This window comes from Anas acuta, chromosome 4, assembly GCF_963932015.1.
Source record: "Anas acuta chromosome 4, bAnaAcu1.1, whole genome shotgun sequence".
NCBI lineage: Eukaryota > Metazoa > Chordata > Aves > Anseriformes > Anatidae > Anas > Anas acuta.
Genome location: NC_088982.1, coordinates 65,663,652 through 65,684,191, shown reverse-complemented (window position 1 = coordinate 65,684,191; position 20,540 = coordinate 65,663,652). Strand labels below are relative to the sequence as shown.

The 20,540-nt window shown below is 36.9% G+C and overlaps 1 protein-coding gene across 7 annotated transcripts in view; it reads right to left on the bottom strand.

Annotated features, from left to right (window-relative positions):
- The window catches only part of CCSER1 (coiled-coil serine rich protein 1), a 664,709-nt gene that overhangs the window by 366,711 nt on the left and 277,458 nt on the right, over positions 1-20,540 (bottom strand). The gene's annotated exons all lie outside the window — the stretch shown is intronic.

The window sequence follows — 20,540 nt, the reverse complement described above, 5'->3', positions numbered from 1 at the left end:
AAAGACTTATGGTTTGAGATAAAGACAGGCAGATCACTCACCAATTAACGTCACAGGCAAAACAGACTCAGCACAGAGAGATAAATGTAATTTATTGCCTATTACTAACAAAAGACTAGAGCAACAAGAAATGAAAACTAAAAACACCTTCCCCCCCCCCCCCCCCCCGCCACCCTCTTCCAAACCCTCTCTCTGCCTAGCACAGAGGAACAGGGAATGGGGGCTGTGATCAGTCTGTAACACTTTGTCTCCACCCCTCTTTCATTTTAACTCTCTCACCTTGCTCCAGCATGGTCTCCTTCCATAAGGAGGCAGCTTCTGGACTCTTCTCAGAAAGGCCACCCCTGCAGCCCCTCTGCTACCAAGACCTTGCCACATAAACCCAATACGCTTGCTAAGCTGAGGTGTCCAGAAGAGGGAAAGCTGCCTCAGACTTACTCTGGATAGGACCAATGGTCAGGAATACAAACCCATTCCAGCTCACAGACAGCTATTAACCTTCACAAAATGCAACTGGTTGGCTTAAAACCACTAACTCACTTAAAAAAAAAAAAAAAAAAAAAAAAAAAAAAAAAAAGAAAGACATGTTTCAGAGGTGACAGGCAGAGGATGGTACAAGCCAATTTACTTCTACTTGGATTTTGTTTTGATTTATCGATTGTAACTTCTGGCCAGGTTTCTGGCCTTTACCCAGGACAGAGAAATGTAAGCTATTTTAGACAAAGTTACTTTGCACTACAAGCAATTAGCAATGCCAAGAGGCCACCAAAGAGCTGCATATAATGAAGGAAATTGCTAATGGGAAATCCTGGATAGTTTTTGATCTTGTTACTTTTTTTTTTTTGTAATATCCTGAAAAGATCACACAGCTGGGACAATATTGTTTCCTCAGAAGGAAATAAGGCAATTTGCTCATTACGGAATTAATAGCTTTAGAGGTTAAAGAGTTTATAAACAAGAACATTAAAAGGTCTTGGTACTCATACATAGGAGATTGTTGAAATTTCATAGGCTTAATGTCCTTTGCCAAAAAAAAAACTAGGAGTCTTGGAAAAGGGGAATCAGTAACATACACTGCTTGCATCCTGCAGAAGCGTAGACCAACATGAGGTGGAAAACACCTGTGCCTTCTGCATAACACTAGCCATCCCAGATGATAAAAACAACCAAATTGAAATACCTGCAATGAGTTCATACAATTCATTTTTATCTTCCTTTTCAAGAATGAGAAGGGAAGTTCTTTAAGAGAATATAGCATTACAACCCTTTGACTGCACTGGAATCACTCTTGCTCAGCCCCCAGATCACTGTGAGCTCACCTGGAGCAGCCTGTAAGTCTTGTTGGTGCTAAAGCCACCTCTGAACCTCTTCAAAGTTTCAAGCAGCTTTTGAAGCTCATGCTGTGTTTAATGGTGTGGCAGCTATGTTACAAGATACTTCAAGTTTAGAACAAGGTCCATTGCATCTATACAAGTTGCAGTCCCTGCACTGAAGACATATCCCATGTCTGTTCCTTTCCAGTTTAATGTTGACAGCTCTTGTAGATGGGTTTGTAATTTTTCTGTGCAGAGAGAGCTGCCCTGAGGAGGTTGTATTGCCTACGCAGAAGGCAGGATTAACTGGCTGAAAGCAGTGCTCCTTCACTTGGCATACAGAGAAACTGATAAAAACTTGTATTAGGAAAAAAAAAACAACACATGGAATTCTAACAAGAATGACCTTCCTTGGGTAACCACCAGGAACACTCCAAGCCTCACTGGATCTCGTCACCAGGTTCAGTGATAAATATGTATTCACAGAAATCGCTATGTCCACACGGATGGATAATACTTTACTTCAGCTGCCTATTACACAGAAGGTATTTCAACATCCGCTTGCAGAGCCTCAATAAAAGGAGCATCAAATGGAAGGTTTAATTTTTCATCATAGTATGAACACTTATTCCTGAGGGAGTACTCTTTGCAAAGGCAGGTGGATTGTACAGCCAGAAAAATGCCACAGACCTATGCCTTGTAATGAAATCAAACAGCTCACTAAATCTAATACACACTCTTGTTGAAATTTGAGCTTCAAAAGCAAAAGCCCACAACTTCAGAGATTAAACCTAGCAGAAAAGCACTGATAGTGCTGATGTACTATTTTAGCGTCACTCTTGCCTCACATAAGAATTTTCTTTTGAAAAATACAGCCAAACTGTGTGGGCTTGATACTGGCATTAAGTCTTGTAACTGCATTATTTTACTGCAAGCTTAACAATGCTGAAAAATGGTGATTTAAGCTTTTAAGTATGGATACTTGCACATAAGCTGCATTTTATTTATTTATTTTTAAGTCTATACCAGATTTAGAAAGAAAACAACAATGATGGTAGCATAAGATAAAACAATTCTCTTTTAATTTTCACACAAGAAAACAGGGTATATACTTCCACATTATTAGCCTTACAACAGCAGAAATAGAACAAACATTATGCCAGCTAAATATTCTGTCACTCCCTACAAAAACTGAATCATGGTTAGGTTGCAGTTGTCTTGACCCATTTGGTCTCCGGTTTGGGAATCTGGGGCTGCCTAAATATGTAATACATATACACCTATAGATGTCAGAGTACTATAACACATTAAGTGACATTCAACATCTACAGTAAAGCAACTGAATCAAGCCTTTTCAGTCTTTAAAAAAACTTATTTTATACCTTGTTAGTGTACATAACTTTCAAGAGTATAGTTTATGATATAGTTAAAATTTGCAAGAACCTTTGTAGGAAGGAGGTGTTCTTCACCTATGACTCCCTGCACTTGGAGGGAGGCTTTGCCAGCTCAGAAGGTGCATCAAAGAAGGTCTCATCAAAACTGAAACAACATGGGAAACTATGACACTGCTGACCTTTAAAAGAAGTCTTAAGAATAGTTAATCAAAAAGAATAATCCTTACAGAGGCTTATCTTACATTATTCATCATTTCTTTGTCTTTATCTCTTTTTTTTTCTTCTTGCTGTGTAGAGAATTATGAAAATTGAGTACAAAATTTTATCTTACTCACACTCTCTCTTCATTCCGTATACGCAGACATGCAGGGCCCACTTCACACTCCAGAAGCCACTGGAAGACGAGAAGATCAGCGCTACGGCAGGCACATTCCGCAGCAGAGCAGGGGATAGCGTCGTGCAGGTGGTTCCCTATGTCAAGGGCCCTCAAGGCAGCTGAAGGAGCCACCAGGACTCGGCATACCTCGTGAGGGTGGCTAACAAAGCATGGGCAGAGCCAGGAGTGTCCCCCTCTATCATACTAAGGCAGCCCCAGGGAAGCATGATACATACACAACTGTGCATGCAGGAGTAGCAGAGTACCTGTCCCTGATCAGGACAACAGCTCACCTAACAACTACCTCCTAGACAGCAAACCCAGCCATGGTCTCCACCAAGCAGAAAGCTCTCACCAAAATAACTGTAGCAACCCAGACTAACTGCCTATCCCAAAATGCATCTGTTCAGGTGGCCAGCTGCAGGGAGTGCCTGAATCTGTTGCTGCCGATGAAGGGTGGCAGAGATACCACCTGTGTGACATGTGAGCAGGTGGGGAATCTGATTAGCCTGGTGGCAGAGAAAATCGGAAAGGCCAAAGCGCAGCACAAGCTCAATCTGGCTGCGATGGTAAAAGATAACTAAAAGTGTTTTTACAAATATATTAATATATAATATATTGGCAAGAGGAGAACCAAAGAGAATTTCCATCCTTTACTGGATGCAGGGGGAACATGACTACTGAGGATAAGAAAAAAGCTGAGGTTCTTAATGCCTTCTTTGCGTCTGTCTTTATTAGTCAGACCACTTATCCTCAGGGTGCTCCGCATCCTGACCTGGAAGTCTGGGACAGGGCGCAGAAGAACACCCACCCCTCCCCACAGTTCAGGTGGAAACGGTTAGAGACCTTCTGCTCCAGCTGGACTGTCACAAGTCCATGTGGCCAGATGGGATCCACCTGAGGGTGCTGAGGGTGTTGGTGCGTGTGATTGCTGGGCCACTCTCCCTCATCAGTCAACCATTATTTTCATCTGGAGAGGTCCCAGATGACTGAAGACTTGCTAATGTGACACCCATTTGTAAGAAGGGTCATAAGGAGGACCCAAGAAACTACAGGCCTCTCAGCCTGACCTTGGTGCCAGGAAAGATGACCCAACAGGTCATTCTGAGTGCAATCACAAAGCACGTTGAAGGCAACCTGGAGACCAGGCCCAGTCAGCATGGGTTCATGAAAAGCAAGTCCTGCCTGACCAAGCTGTAGTGGGTATACGTGGAAAGGTTTTTGTAGTGAGGGGCTGCAGGGTTGCCCACTGTGAGAAGAGTCTAGCAGCTTCCCCCTGTTAGGTAAGGGTGAGTTTCAGCTGGCTCTGAAGGGACCTGCTGCTGCCCTGAGCTGAACCAATAAGCGATGTTGTTTGAGCCTCTGTGAAAGCATATTTAAGCAAGGGGGGAAAAAAAAGAAGCTGAACAACAGCAAGCGTATGGACCCATATTTGGAGCCGTTCTTGAAGAGCTGCTGCCAGTGGGAAGCCCACACAAGATCAGTTTGGGAAGGATGACATCCCTTAGGAAGGACCCCATACTAGAGCAAGAACAAAGAGTGACAGAGAAGGAACGGTGGAGGAAAAAACACTATAAACTGACTGCAGCTCCTATTTCCCCATTCCATTGTGCTGCTCAGGGGGAAGAGGTGGAAGAAGATGGTTGGAGGAAGGTGTTTTTAGTTTCTCACTTTCATTTCTCACTTCTCTAGCTTATTAGTAATAGGCAATAAATTTTACTCATCTTCTTATGCTGAGTCTGGAAATTAGGAGACGTTTCTTCTCAGAGTGGTTAGGCTTTGGAATAGGTTGCCCAGGAAGGTGGTGGAGTCACCATCCCTGGGGGTGTTTAAGGAAGGGTTGGATGTGGTGCTTAGGGACATGGTTTAGTGGGTGACATAGGTGGTAGGGGGGAGGGTTAGACCAGATAATCTTGGAGGTCTTTTCTAACCTTAACAATTCTATGATTTCTAGAAGAAGTTTAACGTGCTGAACCAACAAAATGTTTGCTCAACTTTATATAATCATGGCTACAGCAAACCAGGGTTAATACCACCCAAATCTTTCAGAGTTCTAGCAGTAGCTAGAACCAGTACAATCAGTACCAGTACAGCATTTCTTAGAGATGAATAAAGTCAAACTGCCTCTGTCACTCAGTTTTATATGACATCTTTTACTTAAGGAACTCAAATTAGAAAGTTTGAGGAAGCACAATCCCTAACATTGTGTTTCTCAGAACTCATGAATATAATATATTCAAATATATTTTGTCTGAATATAAACAAACCATTCCATGGAAGTCATTTAATTTCAAGTTCCTCTTACACCTTAATACTGCTTTGAAAAATCTTTCATCTCTTGTATTCTTATTTTCTTCCCCTGTACATAGTAGGAAAGCGCTTCAGGAGGGATGGCTCTTATTACTTTCAGCCAGATACTGATGGATATATTTAATTTTCCATTTTCCACAACTTATACTCCTATCCACCACCTGTAACAGTTGTTTCCCCCTCACATACACTTGAGTGTTTTCCTCTCTGTTTTCTCCAATAGATGGAAACTATAGTTTACCATATTGAAAAGTGAACCCAAAGGTCCCCACATCTTTGGAAGATTCTTCCCAGTAAAGGAAGTAGCTATAAGAAAATCATTTACTATTCTTGAACTTACCATTAAAAACAGCCAAAGATCTAATTGTAACCATAAAAAAAAAAAAAAAAGAAAAAAAAATTTGTATTCCATCTCCTAGCACAATTTTGATGTAGTATCAAAATTAAATATCCTTTCAATAATCTCTCCTATTGTCTGCCAGACAGCAGTACACATTAGCTATTCCCTATCCTCCCTCACTGTACTACTTTATTAATGTGAACTCAAGGTCTCTTGCCCTCTTTCATAATTTCTAATTACCTATAGGCAATATTATAAGGAATGTCCATTAGCATAAAGATTATTTTGGCAAAATGAGACACATTTTAAGGCTATCAATCTTTCTGGAGACTGAAAAAGATGTATTTTGTGTCCTCTAGGTCTTTTATTAGAACTTTTTAAAAGTGGTATTCCATTCAAAGAGGTTAGCTTCACTATATTCTGTTTTAATTTTATTCCCAGCTATTTTTATTCCACTAAGTTCCAATTTAAAGTTTAAGAATTCCATCATGTGTAATGACTGACAAATTTTTAAAAAGATAATTTAATCTTCCCCTATGTTCAGCAACAGTGTTTAGTTTGGTCTGTCATGATGTGAAACTTCCTTGGCTCTGCAATCTGCAAATGCACTTCTAAGTTAAAAAAAAAATCTGTACAAGCATCAAGCAGGAAACATATTCATCATTCAAAAGGGCTTGTCATTTGGAAATATAAGTAGGATGAATGTAATTCATAAATTCTAGTCCTCTTTTTAGGAAGAAGTGTCTAGTTGTCTGTTTTAGCTTACGTAGTCTTCAATATTTAAAGCTAAATGTACACATGACGAATCTCAGATTATCATTCACAGAGGCACTGTAAAAACTCACAAGTATTTTTATATTATACATTCACAGGTAAATTCAAAAAAGCAGATTTTCATCGTCTATGTGTTTGCAAGTGACCTGCATGCTAGAAAATGCTGCCTAATTTGAACTTAAAGGCAGGTTGTACATGGAATCCTCAGAAGGAAGTCAGATTTTGCTGGTGCACTCTCAGCCATGTAGAAGAATAAATTATTTCCCCCTACAACCTTACTCGTCCTACCCAGAAATTGTTCTGATTTAATGACTCCCTTGGTGGCTGCCCAGTGAATTCTCCCTTCCTGCCAAAGTGGTGTTGAAGCCATATATCAAAAGAAGGCAGAACTTTAGTTATACCGATTTGAAGTCAGAGCAGCAGAACAGGCACAAGATAGGAAATGAGATTCTCTCTATGAAGAACTGGAGTAGTTTTCCTTCTCTTCCCTGACCTTCCCTAGACCAAAAGGAGAGTAAGGCAGGAAACAAGACATCATTTCTTCCTTAGGCTTCCTCTAAGAGAAGCAGTTACCAGCTGCTCATGTTGACATGTGCTGAAAGACTGACTATCCCAATTGATCTTTCATAGTCTGAGTATAGAGCAAAATATATTTTATACGAGAAAATGAGAAAGCACCAGATTTAAATCTCCTGGGTTTCTATCATACTTTTCAGAGTGAAAAACTAAAGTTACAGGAAACATTTGTCAGAATTTTTGAAACAAAGAAGCAGCAGCACAGTGGAAGAAATCATCAAGCTCTTGCCGTCTTGTATATTGTTTCTAAAACAACAGCTTCTACTCCCTGAAGACATTTTATACTGAACATAGTTTAACAGCTGTTAAGCAGGTAAACCTGTCTACTTAAAATGTTTCTTGGAAGTTTTGCACAACTTGCTCAACTCCCACACATATTTCATAAAAAATAAATCTATTCCCACCAAGAAATCAGCTCAAAAGTAATCTCAGAAGCCTTTAATTCTTTGCCTACTATATATTTTTGTCTTTCTTGTTTCCCAAGCTGTGTTTGTCTTTTCTTCTCAGATCTATTACTTCTTCTAATCAGCATCTGATTAAACCACCCTGCTGAAAAACTAACAGTACAAAAAGACAAATAAACAACTGCAATTTTTTTCAGATAGTGCTAAAATTCCTGCAGATGGTTATGTAATGTTTTCATCTGCAGCTGTAAATTTAGTCAGATTATATACACCAACCCTTATCTCACTTTTACTGGAACTTCAGACAACCTTTTTTCTATTTCCAAAAATCATTTTACATGTATGCACACACTAGCTAACTTTAAAATTACATTTTTTGTCTTCAGAAGCAATTAATATGTTAATTTGTATTATATATAATATATATATACATATATATATAAATATATATATATATGTATATATATATAGGTTTTATATATATATAATGTATATATATATATGTATGTATATAATGTATATATATATATATATATATATATATATATATATAAAACCTACATGAATATTCTAGGAATATGACTTTCAAAACCTAAAATTGTAAAGATTTTATAGGGTGCAATATTGTTAGGCCTACAAACATGCACATGTCCTGAGCACAGAGCTGTATGTCCTTAGAGATTGATCTGTTTTTGACTTTTAACAATCAGTGAAGTTGAAAATACAACAAAACCAGTATACAGGATTCCTCAGTAAATGTTAAGTTTTTAACAGGTCTTTTAAATCATAAAAAAAAATAAAATAAAATATGCAGTTCCTGTAGAGTTGTTGTTTTTTTTGTTTTTTTTTTTGGCAGATGAACCCAAACAGCCTAACAAAGGTTTAATCATTCTACATTAAACTCTCTAACATTTATTAAACAGGAGACAAAAGACTCTTTTGGAGTCTTCTCTAAATTGGTGCATAAAAAGGTTAATGGAAAGACTTGAACTGACCTTTTATGTACTACACAGTCTGAAAAAGATGGACATTTCAAAAAATAATATGCATATGCAGAGCAAGAGGCCAGTGGTATACAGCAGCAGAAATTTTGACAGATTAGTTCACCTCTGCATAAAGCAAATAAAAAGGAAAATACCAGTATTTTGCAGTGTTCACAAAATATTCCCAAATTTTGACATCTAGCATGATTCATGTAAAAAAAAAAAAAAAAAAAAAAAAAAGGAACGTTTAAAGCGCAAATGTAAAATGCAGATCAAGAACAGCACCATCCATACTTCTGAAAACAGACTTAATATGCCTTTTATCCAAAATGGTATCTGGAATACAAGGGTGCACTAGAAGTACAAGTGAGTGAGAAACCTTTTGAACAAATGTAACTTCAGGGATTGATCTGGCTTGAGGAAGTCTTAAAATTACATTAAAGCATGACAATAGTTATTTTAGTTATAGTTAAAAATATTTTGGTAAATAGTACTAGCTTGAGCTAACTTGTATTGTACCAATTCTGTGCTACACAGTTGCAATAACAGTTTTTTTAATTTTTGCAGCCGAGGATCTTTTTATAGTCTACTCAAAGACAAGACAACTGCAACGGGCAGACTTTCAAAATAAAACTAATGACTACACTATTCACTGTTAGCATGCAAAGAATGAAGTTACAAACAAACAGCACCATGCAGGGACACAGAAGATGCTTGTCGCCCGTAACAGCTTTGTGTGTGTCAAGCTGTTGAGATGCCTCACTCTCAAAATTTAAACTTCTGTAAAATTTCAACTTCAGTGCTTTTTAAAAGTAGTTTTCAGGAGGGGAGAGAAAGTGTTTAGTAGCTCAGTGACTGTAATTGTAAATTAATAGTCATGATTTTCTTTCAGTCTACTGCAACAGAAGTTAAAGCACCACGGTAACTGTCTTAAGTTCATTATCTAATGTTACTGAAATCCAAGTTGATTCAAAAACATTCTCTTCTAGACACTATGTGGAGAAAAGCCACTGTGTATTTGCTTTAGATACAAGAATGAAAGTGGGCACCCCAGTTATTTCATGTCATGGTCCAGCTTGGATGGTTGATCCAAGTGGACTCTCTAGGCCTTCTAGATGGTCAGTGCACAGGGCGGGCCTCCATATGCTGTGCACTCATTACTTTACAACTTGCAAGTTCAAGTTGTCAGATTGCCTTCAAGCTCTGTTTCAAGAAGGCCTGTACATTATGCTACAGTGGAGCTGCTACATATTGGACTTTGGCAGAAAATGGGAAGTCAGACATCCAAGACAAGAACTATGCCAGTGATTATTTAGTTACGTATGCTGTAAGACCATGACATGAAGCAGACTGCTGTTTGAAGCTGAGAATAATACTGACTTCTTGTTTGCAGTGAAAATTAAGATTATTTTATTTTTAAATGAATCCATGTAATATCAGGAAAAAAAAAGTTGCTTCCTTTGTCTTATTAAAATAATGAATCCATTTTCATTAACGTAATTTTAACTTCAGCTGCACTTCGCCAATCACAATATGAAACTTAACACTTCTTTGTTACAGCCTTTCTGCTTATAGGCAATGGTACATAACATGCACTCCTCTATCTGCCAACGTTACAAGCTATCAATGCACTCTGCTGGCTAAACACAGGCCTTAAAACCTAATATAGGAAGAAAAAAATTAATAATCTTGCTCTATGTTAATTCTCATGATTTTATTACTAGCACACTCCTAACTTGTAATAAATCCTGTATGTTACATAAATGTTTGTTGTTGGTTCTCCCCCCACACACACTTCTAAAATATTTTTCCTTCAAACAGTTGAGTCCATTTGTTGGCTTTAGTGGCTAGGAACAAGAAAGGCATGAATAATATCATGGGCTAAAGCACACTTTCAGAATTCCCACTGTACACTTTTTCCTATGCTTTTTACTTCGTTTTTAATTCATTTTCAGTACTATGCAGCCAATCTGACATGAAGACCATAGTAAAAGTCCCAGGTGTCACAATGGCTTTTTACTACTAGAATAAAGACCATTAGTGTAAAATTCCTGCTAATCTGCATGAGAGCAGATTTTCAATGTAATTGTTTTGCTTGCTTTGGGTTTCTTGTTTTATTTTCCTAAGTGCCTTGGCACACCTGGGTCAAGGTACAGGGCAGGCAAACTTGCACTGCATTTGAGTACTGCAGATTTTGATTATTTAATGGCTTGAGGAAAACTCTTGCACATTAACTGCAAATCTGAGGATGAATTGGACAAATTATACATCGTACATTGCTCACTTTGCTACATCAGTACATACCTCACTGAAACCCAGTATTTTACAGAAGATAATTTGAGAATTTCAGCAGTCAGTATATAAATAGTTTGGAGCAAAAGTGTTTGCTCCAAAAGCTGCCTGGAAGAGTGGTTAACCCATACTTTTGTTCTGCTTTCTGTTACATCTGGAGCTCAAATTTTTACATCAGAAGATAGCATTTAAGAGAAAAAAATATTTCTCAACATGTTAAAAAACAGAAGTTTAAACGCTGGGAGTAATTAGGGCAGCAAAGCAGAGAAAGGTTCAACTCTTACAAGATGCAATGTTGCCTTGTGACAAAAAAAAAAAAAAAAGACTAAGATAAAAAGCTCAGCTAATAGATCTTATTACAGGAGTTCATAAAAAAAAAATGCTAAAACATGCACACAGAAAACACAGCAAGAGCAGTAAGAGAGATAAGATGATCCAGAAACAAGTAATAAAGCGTATTTGTTCTTAGAAAGAAGGGAGAAGTTGTTAATCTTAGTGAAATGGGATTCTTGTAGCACTGGCAAAGTTACTGTCAGGATAAATTACTTGCTTCAGCAAACAGCAAATAGAGAAGCAAGCCTGTCATAGCGCCAGGCTAGCTCAAACAACAGCCCTTCCAGAGAAGCATTTATATTGCCCATATTGAGTTCTTAATTCATGGTTTTTCTCCTGTTCCCATTTTTGTGTCTTTGCTTCCTTTGTGCAACCATATGTCAGAGCATGACAAGAATTTGAAATTTTACACTAAAACAAAGATGGATGCATTGAAGGGTTTTTTAGGTGTAACTTGCAAAGAATGACTTTCTAAATAACATATATGAATAAAGCTATTAATCACCGTTGGTACTGCATTTTCCCAAAAGCAGATATGAGTGACAAATACATTTATGACTATGAAGCTTTTGATTATTCTGACATGTTGAAACAGCTTTAGAATAATACATATTTTCAGTTGCTGGCATTTCAAAAAGGATCATTTATATCTTTATTCTATAGAAAATGGAACAAAACTCTGAATTGTTAATGTGGCACAGACAAAACTAAATGAGATCTTAAAAAATTCATCATGAGAATTATATGTTCTTGAACACTAGAATAGATGAATATATGTATAGTGATACATATATTTATATAATGGTCCTGTTAAAAGAACAAATGAGAAAAATGCAAATAAGCTTTGACTTTAAAGACCTGGGATGATTCTGCCACCATATTACACGGGCAAGGTGACTTCTCCAATTCTGATGGAAAAATCTTCTGTGAGACTATTAAGCCATCAAACTATCATAATCTCAATTGTTTTCCAGTAGCATCCATAAGACCATGCTATATTTTAGCTATCTGCACACATGAACATACCATTTTAAATACTATAGAGAATACTTAATTATGTTATGACAACATAATAGGTCCAAACATAGTGCAAGTTTGTTTAAGGATACAATTTAAACAACTTGATTATTTCTATATCTAAAAGCTTGTTAAGATATTAAAAAAATGCTTCTCTAAGATCCTCTAAAATATTCCTATGGGGATGTATGTAAAACAAATATGGAGGAAGGAAACTGAACAACATCAAAATAATGAGAAGAATATTGTATACTAATTCCAACACTAGCATATAACTGTACACTAATTCTTACTAATTCTGTCCAATTAAATGATACATAATGTAAGTCCCAAAGTGTATATGAGAAAAGTGAAGTGAATATGAGAAAAATAATCTATCCAAACACCACATAATAATTGAGAAAACTTGCAATATAAATATTAAATAATTATATTTAGATTTAATATATTGCCCAAATAAATTGCTCAAGATATACTTATGAAGCCAACACTGTCAAAACATAACAGCATCTAAAAAACAAAACAAAACAAAACAAACAACATAACTAAGAAACATATAATTCACATGAATAAGAAAATAATATGAGTCCATATTAATTACAAAAAACAGTCCGATAACAGACAAAATGAGAGTAGGAAAGATCGGTATTTAAACAACCTGCTAAGAAACACAGATTTTAAAAACATTTTATATTTGGAATAATATAATTTTAGTGTCGCACCAGTTTTTAGAAGCAAAATTCAGTATTTTTTTTTTTTTTAAAAAGCTCAAAATTACTCATGAGCTATTTTTAAGAACAGAGTATAATCAATTTATTCTACACACATTCTGAATTTCTTCTGTTGCTTGCTCATTATTTAGCATTACACTTTTCAGTATTTGCAGATATATCAGAAAACATAACTGGTGTTAACTCCATTGCCATGGAAGGTCAGGTGGGATTTAGCTGACTGACCTGCAACAATTTGATCAAAACCAAGTACTAAATAGGAAAATGGATTCTTTTTTGTAGCTTTATAATTTTATGGCCTTCAGCCACAATTTCATCACAGACAATTGCACAGAACTGCTGATGTTGGGACATTACATATTAACGGTGTTGCTATTTTTCATGCTTCTCTGCAAGGTGCTGCCAATATTTGCCTGTTGAAGAGCCTGTGGCAGAATACTATGCAGATCCATGCCAAACTGAAGTCCACCAAAGTGCCATATGAAAATGTTTCATTCAGGGAATCACTAGAGAAGCTTAATGTCAAAACCCAAGAAAGAAGCTAATCACTTGCCTGCTGGCTGAATACATGGAGTAGATACGTACACACCAACATGATCTGTACACGTGGGAAGACAAGGTATTTCACGGTGAATTACTTTCTGGCTTTAATAAATCTCTGGAACACAGACAAAAGTAGTCTACAAGGATTAAGCCACTAGGTCATCAGTGGAACAAACAGAATATGAAGGGGGAAGAGGAATTTTCAGTATTAAAGATTAAAGTATTTATTTGAAACTGGTCTGAAATGTGGCTCAAAAACACTCTGAATGTGGCCTGCAAAAGGACTTTGTAGTGAGTGTGAGTGTGAGCAATGGCATGAACTGGTAACTGAGCTGGATTATTTCAGAATAGCTTTTCATTGAGCTGAGACTGGTGTGGCTCTGCAGAATCCCAGAGCTGTTTGCCAGTCCCAGCCTGTAACCTCACACTCAAGAGTGTCAGCAAATGAACACAATCTGCTGTACTTTACAGCACTCGCTGCAAAGTACAAAGATACAGGCACATAGAACAGTCTTCTCAGCCCTTCATCTTTAAATTAATTCCCCAAATTGCTCAACTTTGACCACGTGAGGCCTTCTAAGTAAACAAGCATGCCTTGATTTTTGAGGTAAATGTTTATTCCAAGTACCATGAAATAATAGTTAATAATTTTGAGAAATTTTCAACTTTGCACACAATGAAACTGGTATTGTTTGCACTTAAATAGTCTAATGGTCCTCTTGCACATTTTTTTTATCATTTGAACTAAGGTTTATTCAGCTAAGAAACATACGCAATACGACTGAGACTGGAATTACAGTACTATTTCAAAGTATCATATGTTGGACACAGCACACATCAATGTTGGAGATAGTATTTGCTCTACATAACTTGCCTTAAAATTATAAGAGCAAAAAAAAATTATCTGTTTTCTTGTACATTGAGGATGTTTAGCAAAGTAACCAATACTGGCTATGTATTTGTACTAGGGTATTCTGCTCTCTCTTTGCAAGCAGCTGGGCAAGGGTGTCAAAGGATATTTTCAACTTAAAAAGCAATTTAATGTGATGAAGTTAAATCCTACTACTAAATCTGGTACATTTTTGTTATTAGTTATTTAAATCTATGGGTATAGGCAATGTCAATATACCATGAAATGAAGGAATTACCAATTTCCAGCATGAATTACTTGATAAAGGGGACTGCACTGAATGCAGATGTTGAACAAATTAGTAATGCTATACTGGTTAATTACAAACTTATCTAAAGGAAGAAAACCTGAAGTATTTTATAGTGTATTAGGCTTGCAATTGCTTCCTAAGTGGCTAACAATATTAGCAAACAATGCATTTCACAGTGGACTGCAGCAAATACTTTAATGTCTTTAAAAAACATAGTGCAAGGCCTATCCAATATTGCTTGGTAATTGGGTTGCAAAATATTGCAAACCACACTTTGCTATCTTAGTGTTTTCCATTTGTAGACTGGAAGTGCAGCACAGAAGAGAACTCTATAATTATGCTTATTTTACTGACAAGGTGAAAGATGCATGATAAGTAATGTAGTCAGTGATACCTGACAAGCTAATTGCAGACTGAGTGGTCTGACTCTGTCCCCTTTCTCAGGCAACTGTCATGGCCTGTCTCACAATGATTCTGACATAATTTTCCAGAGTTCTCTTTTTTTTTTTTCAAACACAATCTAAAAACACTGCATTGGATGCATTAAGTTTTAATGACAGTCACAGACAGCTGCAATTCCCCTTAGTAAAATGAATGATTAATTAGTAAAACACAATATGCAATATATGTCCAGAGTGACTTATTCCTGTTGTTAATTGTAGCAATTAGCTTCAATTTCTAAAGCCCCACTGCCTGCATGGTGTTTTACAGAGCTGTTAAAAACGCATGGGTACTGCGCTGAACAATTTATTCTCCAAATGACACAAACAGATTGACAACACATCTTATTTTTCTAGATTAGCAGCAATCACTTTTGATAGCCTCATAAAAATATATAGAAGTGGAATTATATAGTGATAATCTATATATTTTATAAAGAATTTAAGGATGTGTGGAAAAAAGCTTAAATGTAGACATGATTTTCTTTATGCTAGGACATTCAGTTTCAGCCCAAATTGATCAACAAGCTCAACATCTAAACTTTGAACAGCAACCCATTACCACTGAATAAATGGATTCCTTCCCAAAATAGCTTTATTTTTTCTACTATGTTTATTTCAGCATACAGACCCTCTCTTGCCAGGCACAAGCCCAAAATAGCTCTCTTCATATGTCTCTGACTGAAATGTTCTACAAATGACTTCGACAAAGGCGAAGCCCTTAAATGTTCTCCCAATTAGCCGGCATCTGACAATCTCTCTGCTAACTATATCTCAAACCATTAAAAAGTTAATAGATATAACTTCAGTCTTACCTGGAAGAGCGCAGGAAAACCCATATACTGTTTTGGAAAGAGGCATTATATATTCATTATTGTTGACAGCAATAACTGAGAAAGAACCCATGCTCTTATTTTTACAGGCTCACTGATTATATGCAATCAATTAATGGCCAGAGATGTAATAAAACTTAGGAAGTATAGCACAACATATGGAAAAGACAGTGACACAGATTCTGTGTTGGAGGTGAGTTCAGAGCAGAGAAGCTCATTTGAGGTCAGAAAGTAAATAAATCGTTCCCTAGCAGAGGACAGATCTACCAGTTTCATGTATATGATTCCCCATTTTTCTTGTATGATTTTTTGTTTTGTTTTCTGAATGACAGGAGCTATTACTTAATAAAGTCCAAAATCACACAGATCTAAAGGAAAAAAAAATACAGTTCAATAAACGTAAGTGAGGTGAAGAGAAAAAGAAGACCAAGATCTTTCTGTGGGCTACACAGCAGCCTATACTGTCTTATATACTGAAGAGTTATTTTAATCAACCTGCCTGTCATGCTAACCTCTGGTAGTGCTTTTTCAAAAATCATCTCTAACTTTGCAGGTCATAGGTCTTGTCTGGCCCATTCATTGCAAAATTCTGTCAGAAATAGAACATACATGGAAATATGAAATAGACAAAGCTGCAGAACAGATTCAAAATTATTTTCTGAACTGATTTCTGGTGGATCACTGAGTTTCCCATGTGCTAGACTGCCTTCAGTTTTGTTCACGGAGGTTCTCAAAACATTAGAGGACAACCTGTTGTATGAGACGTGTATGGTCAAAGCTATTAAGAACCAAAACCAGACAATTCCAAGACTTTTTCAGTAAAAGTGAAATGGTAATTAATTCATTTATTTTAACAATCATTCATTAGTCTTTTACTAAATACATTTCCTAATAACATTCTCAATCTTGCACGTTACTGTCATGTCTTCAATTTCCCTTTTCATGATAAGGCTAAAAACAAGCTGAACTTACAGCTTAATAAATCTGCAGCACAGTACAACATACACTGCATTCAGTTTTTCCATATAAATTCCTCAATTACAAGCAACTGCAACAACAACAAAAAAATTACATATCATTCTACCTAGTATATTTTGGCAGATCATAATTAAGTTGTTCCTTAGAAGTGGTGTGTAGTGCTTTAAAACAAGCCTTATTTTGAATAGCAGCGCTAGTATTTTAACTCAATTAATGTGTTATTGTTCTATAAAGAGATATACACTACTCTGATTTGTTCTTCTACAGATAACATCAGCTATAAAATGGAAAAAGTGCAGCTTTTTTTCCAATCACTTGTATAATTTTCCCCATGTAGATTGTATGTTTTCTATATTTTTAGAAGTGGATGAAAACATGTGACATCTTATTAATTTTAAAAATCATTATAGTTATTTTATACTGTTATAGGCATAAAATATTTTGTTTCTATACCACATAAATCTGCCAGAGACTATGTTTGACATAGTCTAAAAATACAAGAGAGTTCAACAGTAAGGAACACATTTTTCTTTCATGTGTTTTAATTCCATACAGCCGTGTTTGATTTACACGTAATATTGGTCGGGGCAGAAGTAGAATTCCTAATAAAAAGAAATTACATCTAGTTACAATAGAAATAGGATACATTCTCCATAGAAACTGCCTGCCAAATATGCTCAGATCAATTATTTATCAGATGCTTCATAAAATATTTCAATTTTATGGAATTATATTTTCCTAGAGTTTTTCACTCAAAATTTAAAAGTGACATAAATGTATAAATGTCCATACTTCTGAAGATAATCATTTCACTCGATTACCAAATTTTTAATACTTTTCAAGGTCATCTTCTCTTTGTTCACACCATCCATACTACGCTACTTAGAATCATTTAGATTAGAAAAGACCTCTAAGATCATCAAGGCCAAAAGTTAACCTAGTGCTGCTAAGTCTACCACTAAACTGCATCCCTAAACACCACATCTATACATCTTTTGGATACCTCCAGGGATGGTGTCTCATCTACTTCCCTGGACAGACAGTTCTAACACCTCACAACCCTTTCAGTGATTTTTTTTTTTCCCCTAATATCCAACCAAAACATATCGTGGTGCAAATCAGGGCCATTTCCTCTTGTCCTGTTGTTTGTTGCTGGGAGAAGAGACCAACCCCCACCTTGCTACAACCTCCTTTGAGGCAGTTGTAGAGCAAGATCAGGTCTCCCCTGAGCCTCCTTTTCCCTAGGCTAAACAACCTCAGCTCCCTCAACCACTCCTCACAAGAGGAGTTCTCTACACACTTCACCTTCTTTGTTGCCCTTCTTTGGGCATCCTCCAGCACCTTGATGTCTGTGTTGTCGCAAGTACAACACAGTATTCAAGGTGTAGCCTCAGCAGAGCCAAATACAGGGGAACAATCACCTCCCTGGTTCTGCTGGCCACACTATTTCTGATACAAACCAGGATGCTGTTGGCCTTCTTGGCCACCTGAGCACACTGCTGGCTCATATTCAGCCAGCTATCGACCAATACCCTCAGGTCACTTTACTCCAGACAGCTTTCCAGCCACTCTTCCCACAGTCTGTAGCGTTGCATGACATTGTTGTGCCCCAAGTGTAGGAGCCAGCACTTCACCTTGTAAAACCTCATGCACTTCGCCTCAGCCTATCGATCCAGCCTATCCAGATCCCCCAGCAGAACCCTCCTACCCTCAAGCAGATCAACCTTCTTGCCCAACTGGGTGTCATCTGCAAATTTAGTGAGGGTGCACTTACTCCCCTCATCCAGATCATTGATAAAGATAGTGAAGAGAAGTGGCCCCAGTACTGAGCCCCTCTTGTAACTGGCTTCCAAGTGGATTTAACTACATTCACCACAACTTTTTGGGCCTGACTGCCCAGCCAGTTCCTCACCCAGTAGAGCATAAACCTGTCTAAGCAACGAGCACTCAGTTTCTCCAGAAGAATGCTGTGGGAAACAGCAAGATTAAGAGGAAGAGGAGGGCACACCCTGCAACCTGATGCCTGTGTAGCAGCACATTCCCCCTGGAGCTCTGTCTGAGCTGCTGCAGCAGTTGTGGTGGGTGCAGAGCTGCAAGGCCATGGCCATCTGCTGAGTGGATACCATTGCTCCCTGGTTGATCTGGCCAAGCTTGTGCACTCCCTGTGTTCTCCCACATGAATTGCCCTGCAAACTGCCACGTTGCTCCCTGATTCAGTATTATGTTACTTATGTTCTTTTGAATAATATCCCATTTTTGGTTTATTTACTAGTATTTCAATGTGTTTAAGAGACTGTTTGAGAATATTTTCTTGTTACTGCTCTTTCAAACTCCTGCATTTATACCATGGATGAAGCCCATTGTGGACAGGTTTGCTAACTCCTTCATATAGATAGGAAGTCTGAGTAGTTAAGGAACAAACTTGAAAAATTATTTTTTCTTTTAAGAATTAGTATGTGGTTTTATTAGCAGAACTGGGATACTGCTGTAAAAATCAAGAATCATTTCTCATTTAGGGCTACTAGAATTACATACCCGCACCATTTTACAGCATTTTCCAATATCATTGCTATTATGCATGTCACTCACTTAAAACAAACAAACAAACAAACAAAACAAAACAAAAACAAAAAACTACTCAAGGCAGCAAAGAGTTTTAAATAATCATCAGCTGGGTGATTTATTTCTAACCAAATAATATTTTGGTTCAGCTTTGGAACAATGTCTGCTACTAGTGGGATATTCTACCTCAAAAGTGCTGAAAAAACAGGGAGCTAAATTGCAGCACATATTTACTATATATGCACAGCACATAATACCCAACTGTTAGAATTTTTAAAAAAGGTTGTTTTGATTTCATAAGGAAGGCAACACAAAAAGAGAAGGGACAGAATTATACTGTTACAGTCAGATGGGGAGACAGAAATTATATGGTACTAAGGAAGAAGTGAGAGTAATGTAATGAATAATAAGAAGAAATAAAATCAATATGAGTTACTTCAGAAGGTGTTAGTAACGGGGTCATATTAAATACCTTGCGTTCCTTTTGTGGAAATCAACTGGTGAATGCATTTAAACACAAAGTACTATAACGTACAATATATCACCATGCAGAAAATCATAGTAGAGTCATGCAAAAGTGTAATGGAATTTCTAAGTTAAAAAAATAAATGTTTATCCTTACCTTTATGGTAAAAAAGAATGGTTTTGGGCAAAACATATAAGTAACAGAGCATGCTTCCAATGCTTAAGTGCAACTGATGCATCATGTAATATAATCCTTAGTATTTATTTGCATTTTTAATGCAGTTACAAATCCTGCTCAGTGGACAAGAACTTCTAAATCCACTCTCCTGACATCACATAAGCAGGAAGTGATAGAGAATTAATTATTTCTGTTCTGTGTTCAGCAAAACAGAAGGACATTAAGAAGCATAATGGCGTAAAGCTCCATGTGAAGCAAACTGGAAGGTATGGGTCTCAACATCCAAAAAAAAATAAATGCTATTTTGGAGGACTAATGGACAACTATCATGGCTAAACCCTTAATAAAAACCCTTAATAAACCTTCTCAGACAAGACTGCAGTTGGCTGACCTTATATATAGATGATCTAGAAATGAGCAGTAAAAAAACAAACAAACAAACAAAAACCACTTGCTAAGGCCTTATTTAAATATCTCAGTCAATTAAATGGTATTTTACCATAGGACAAAGTTACAAGGGAAATTCTGATTATATCTT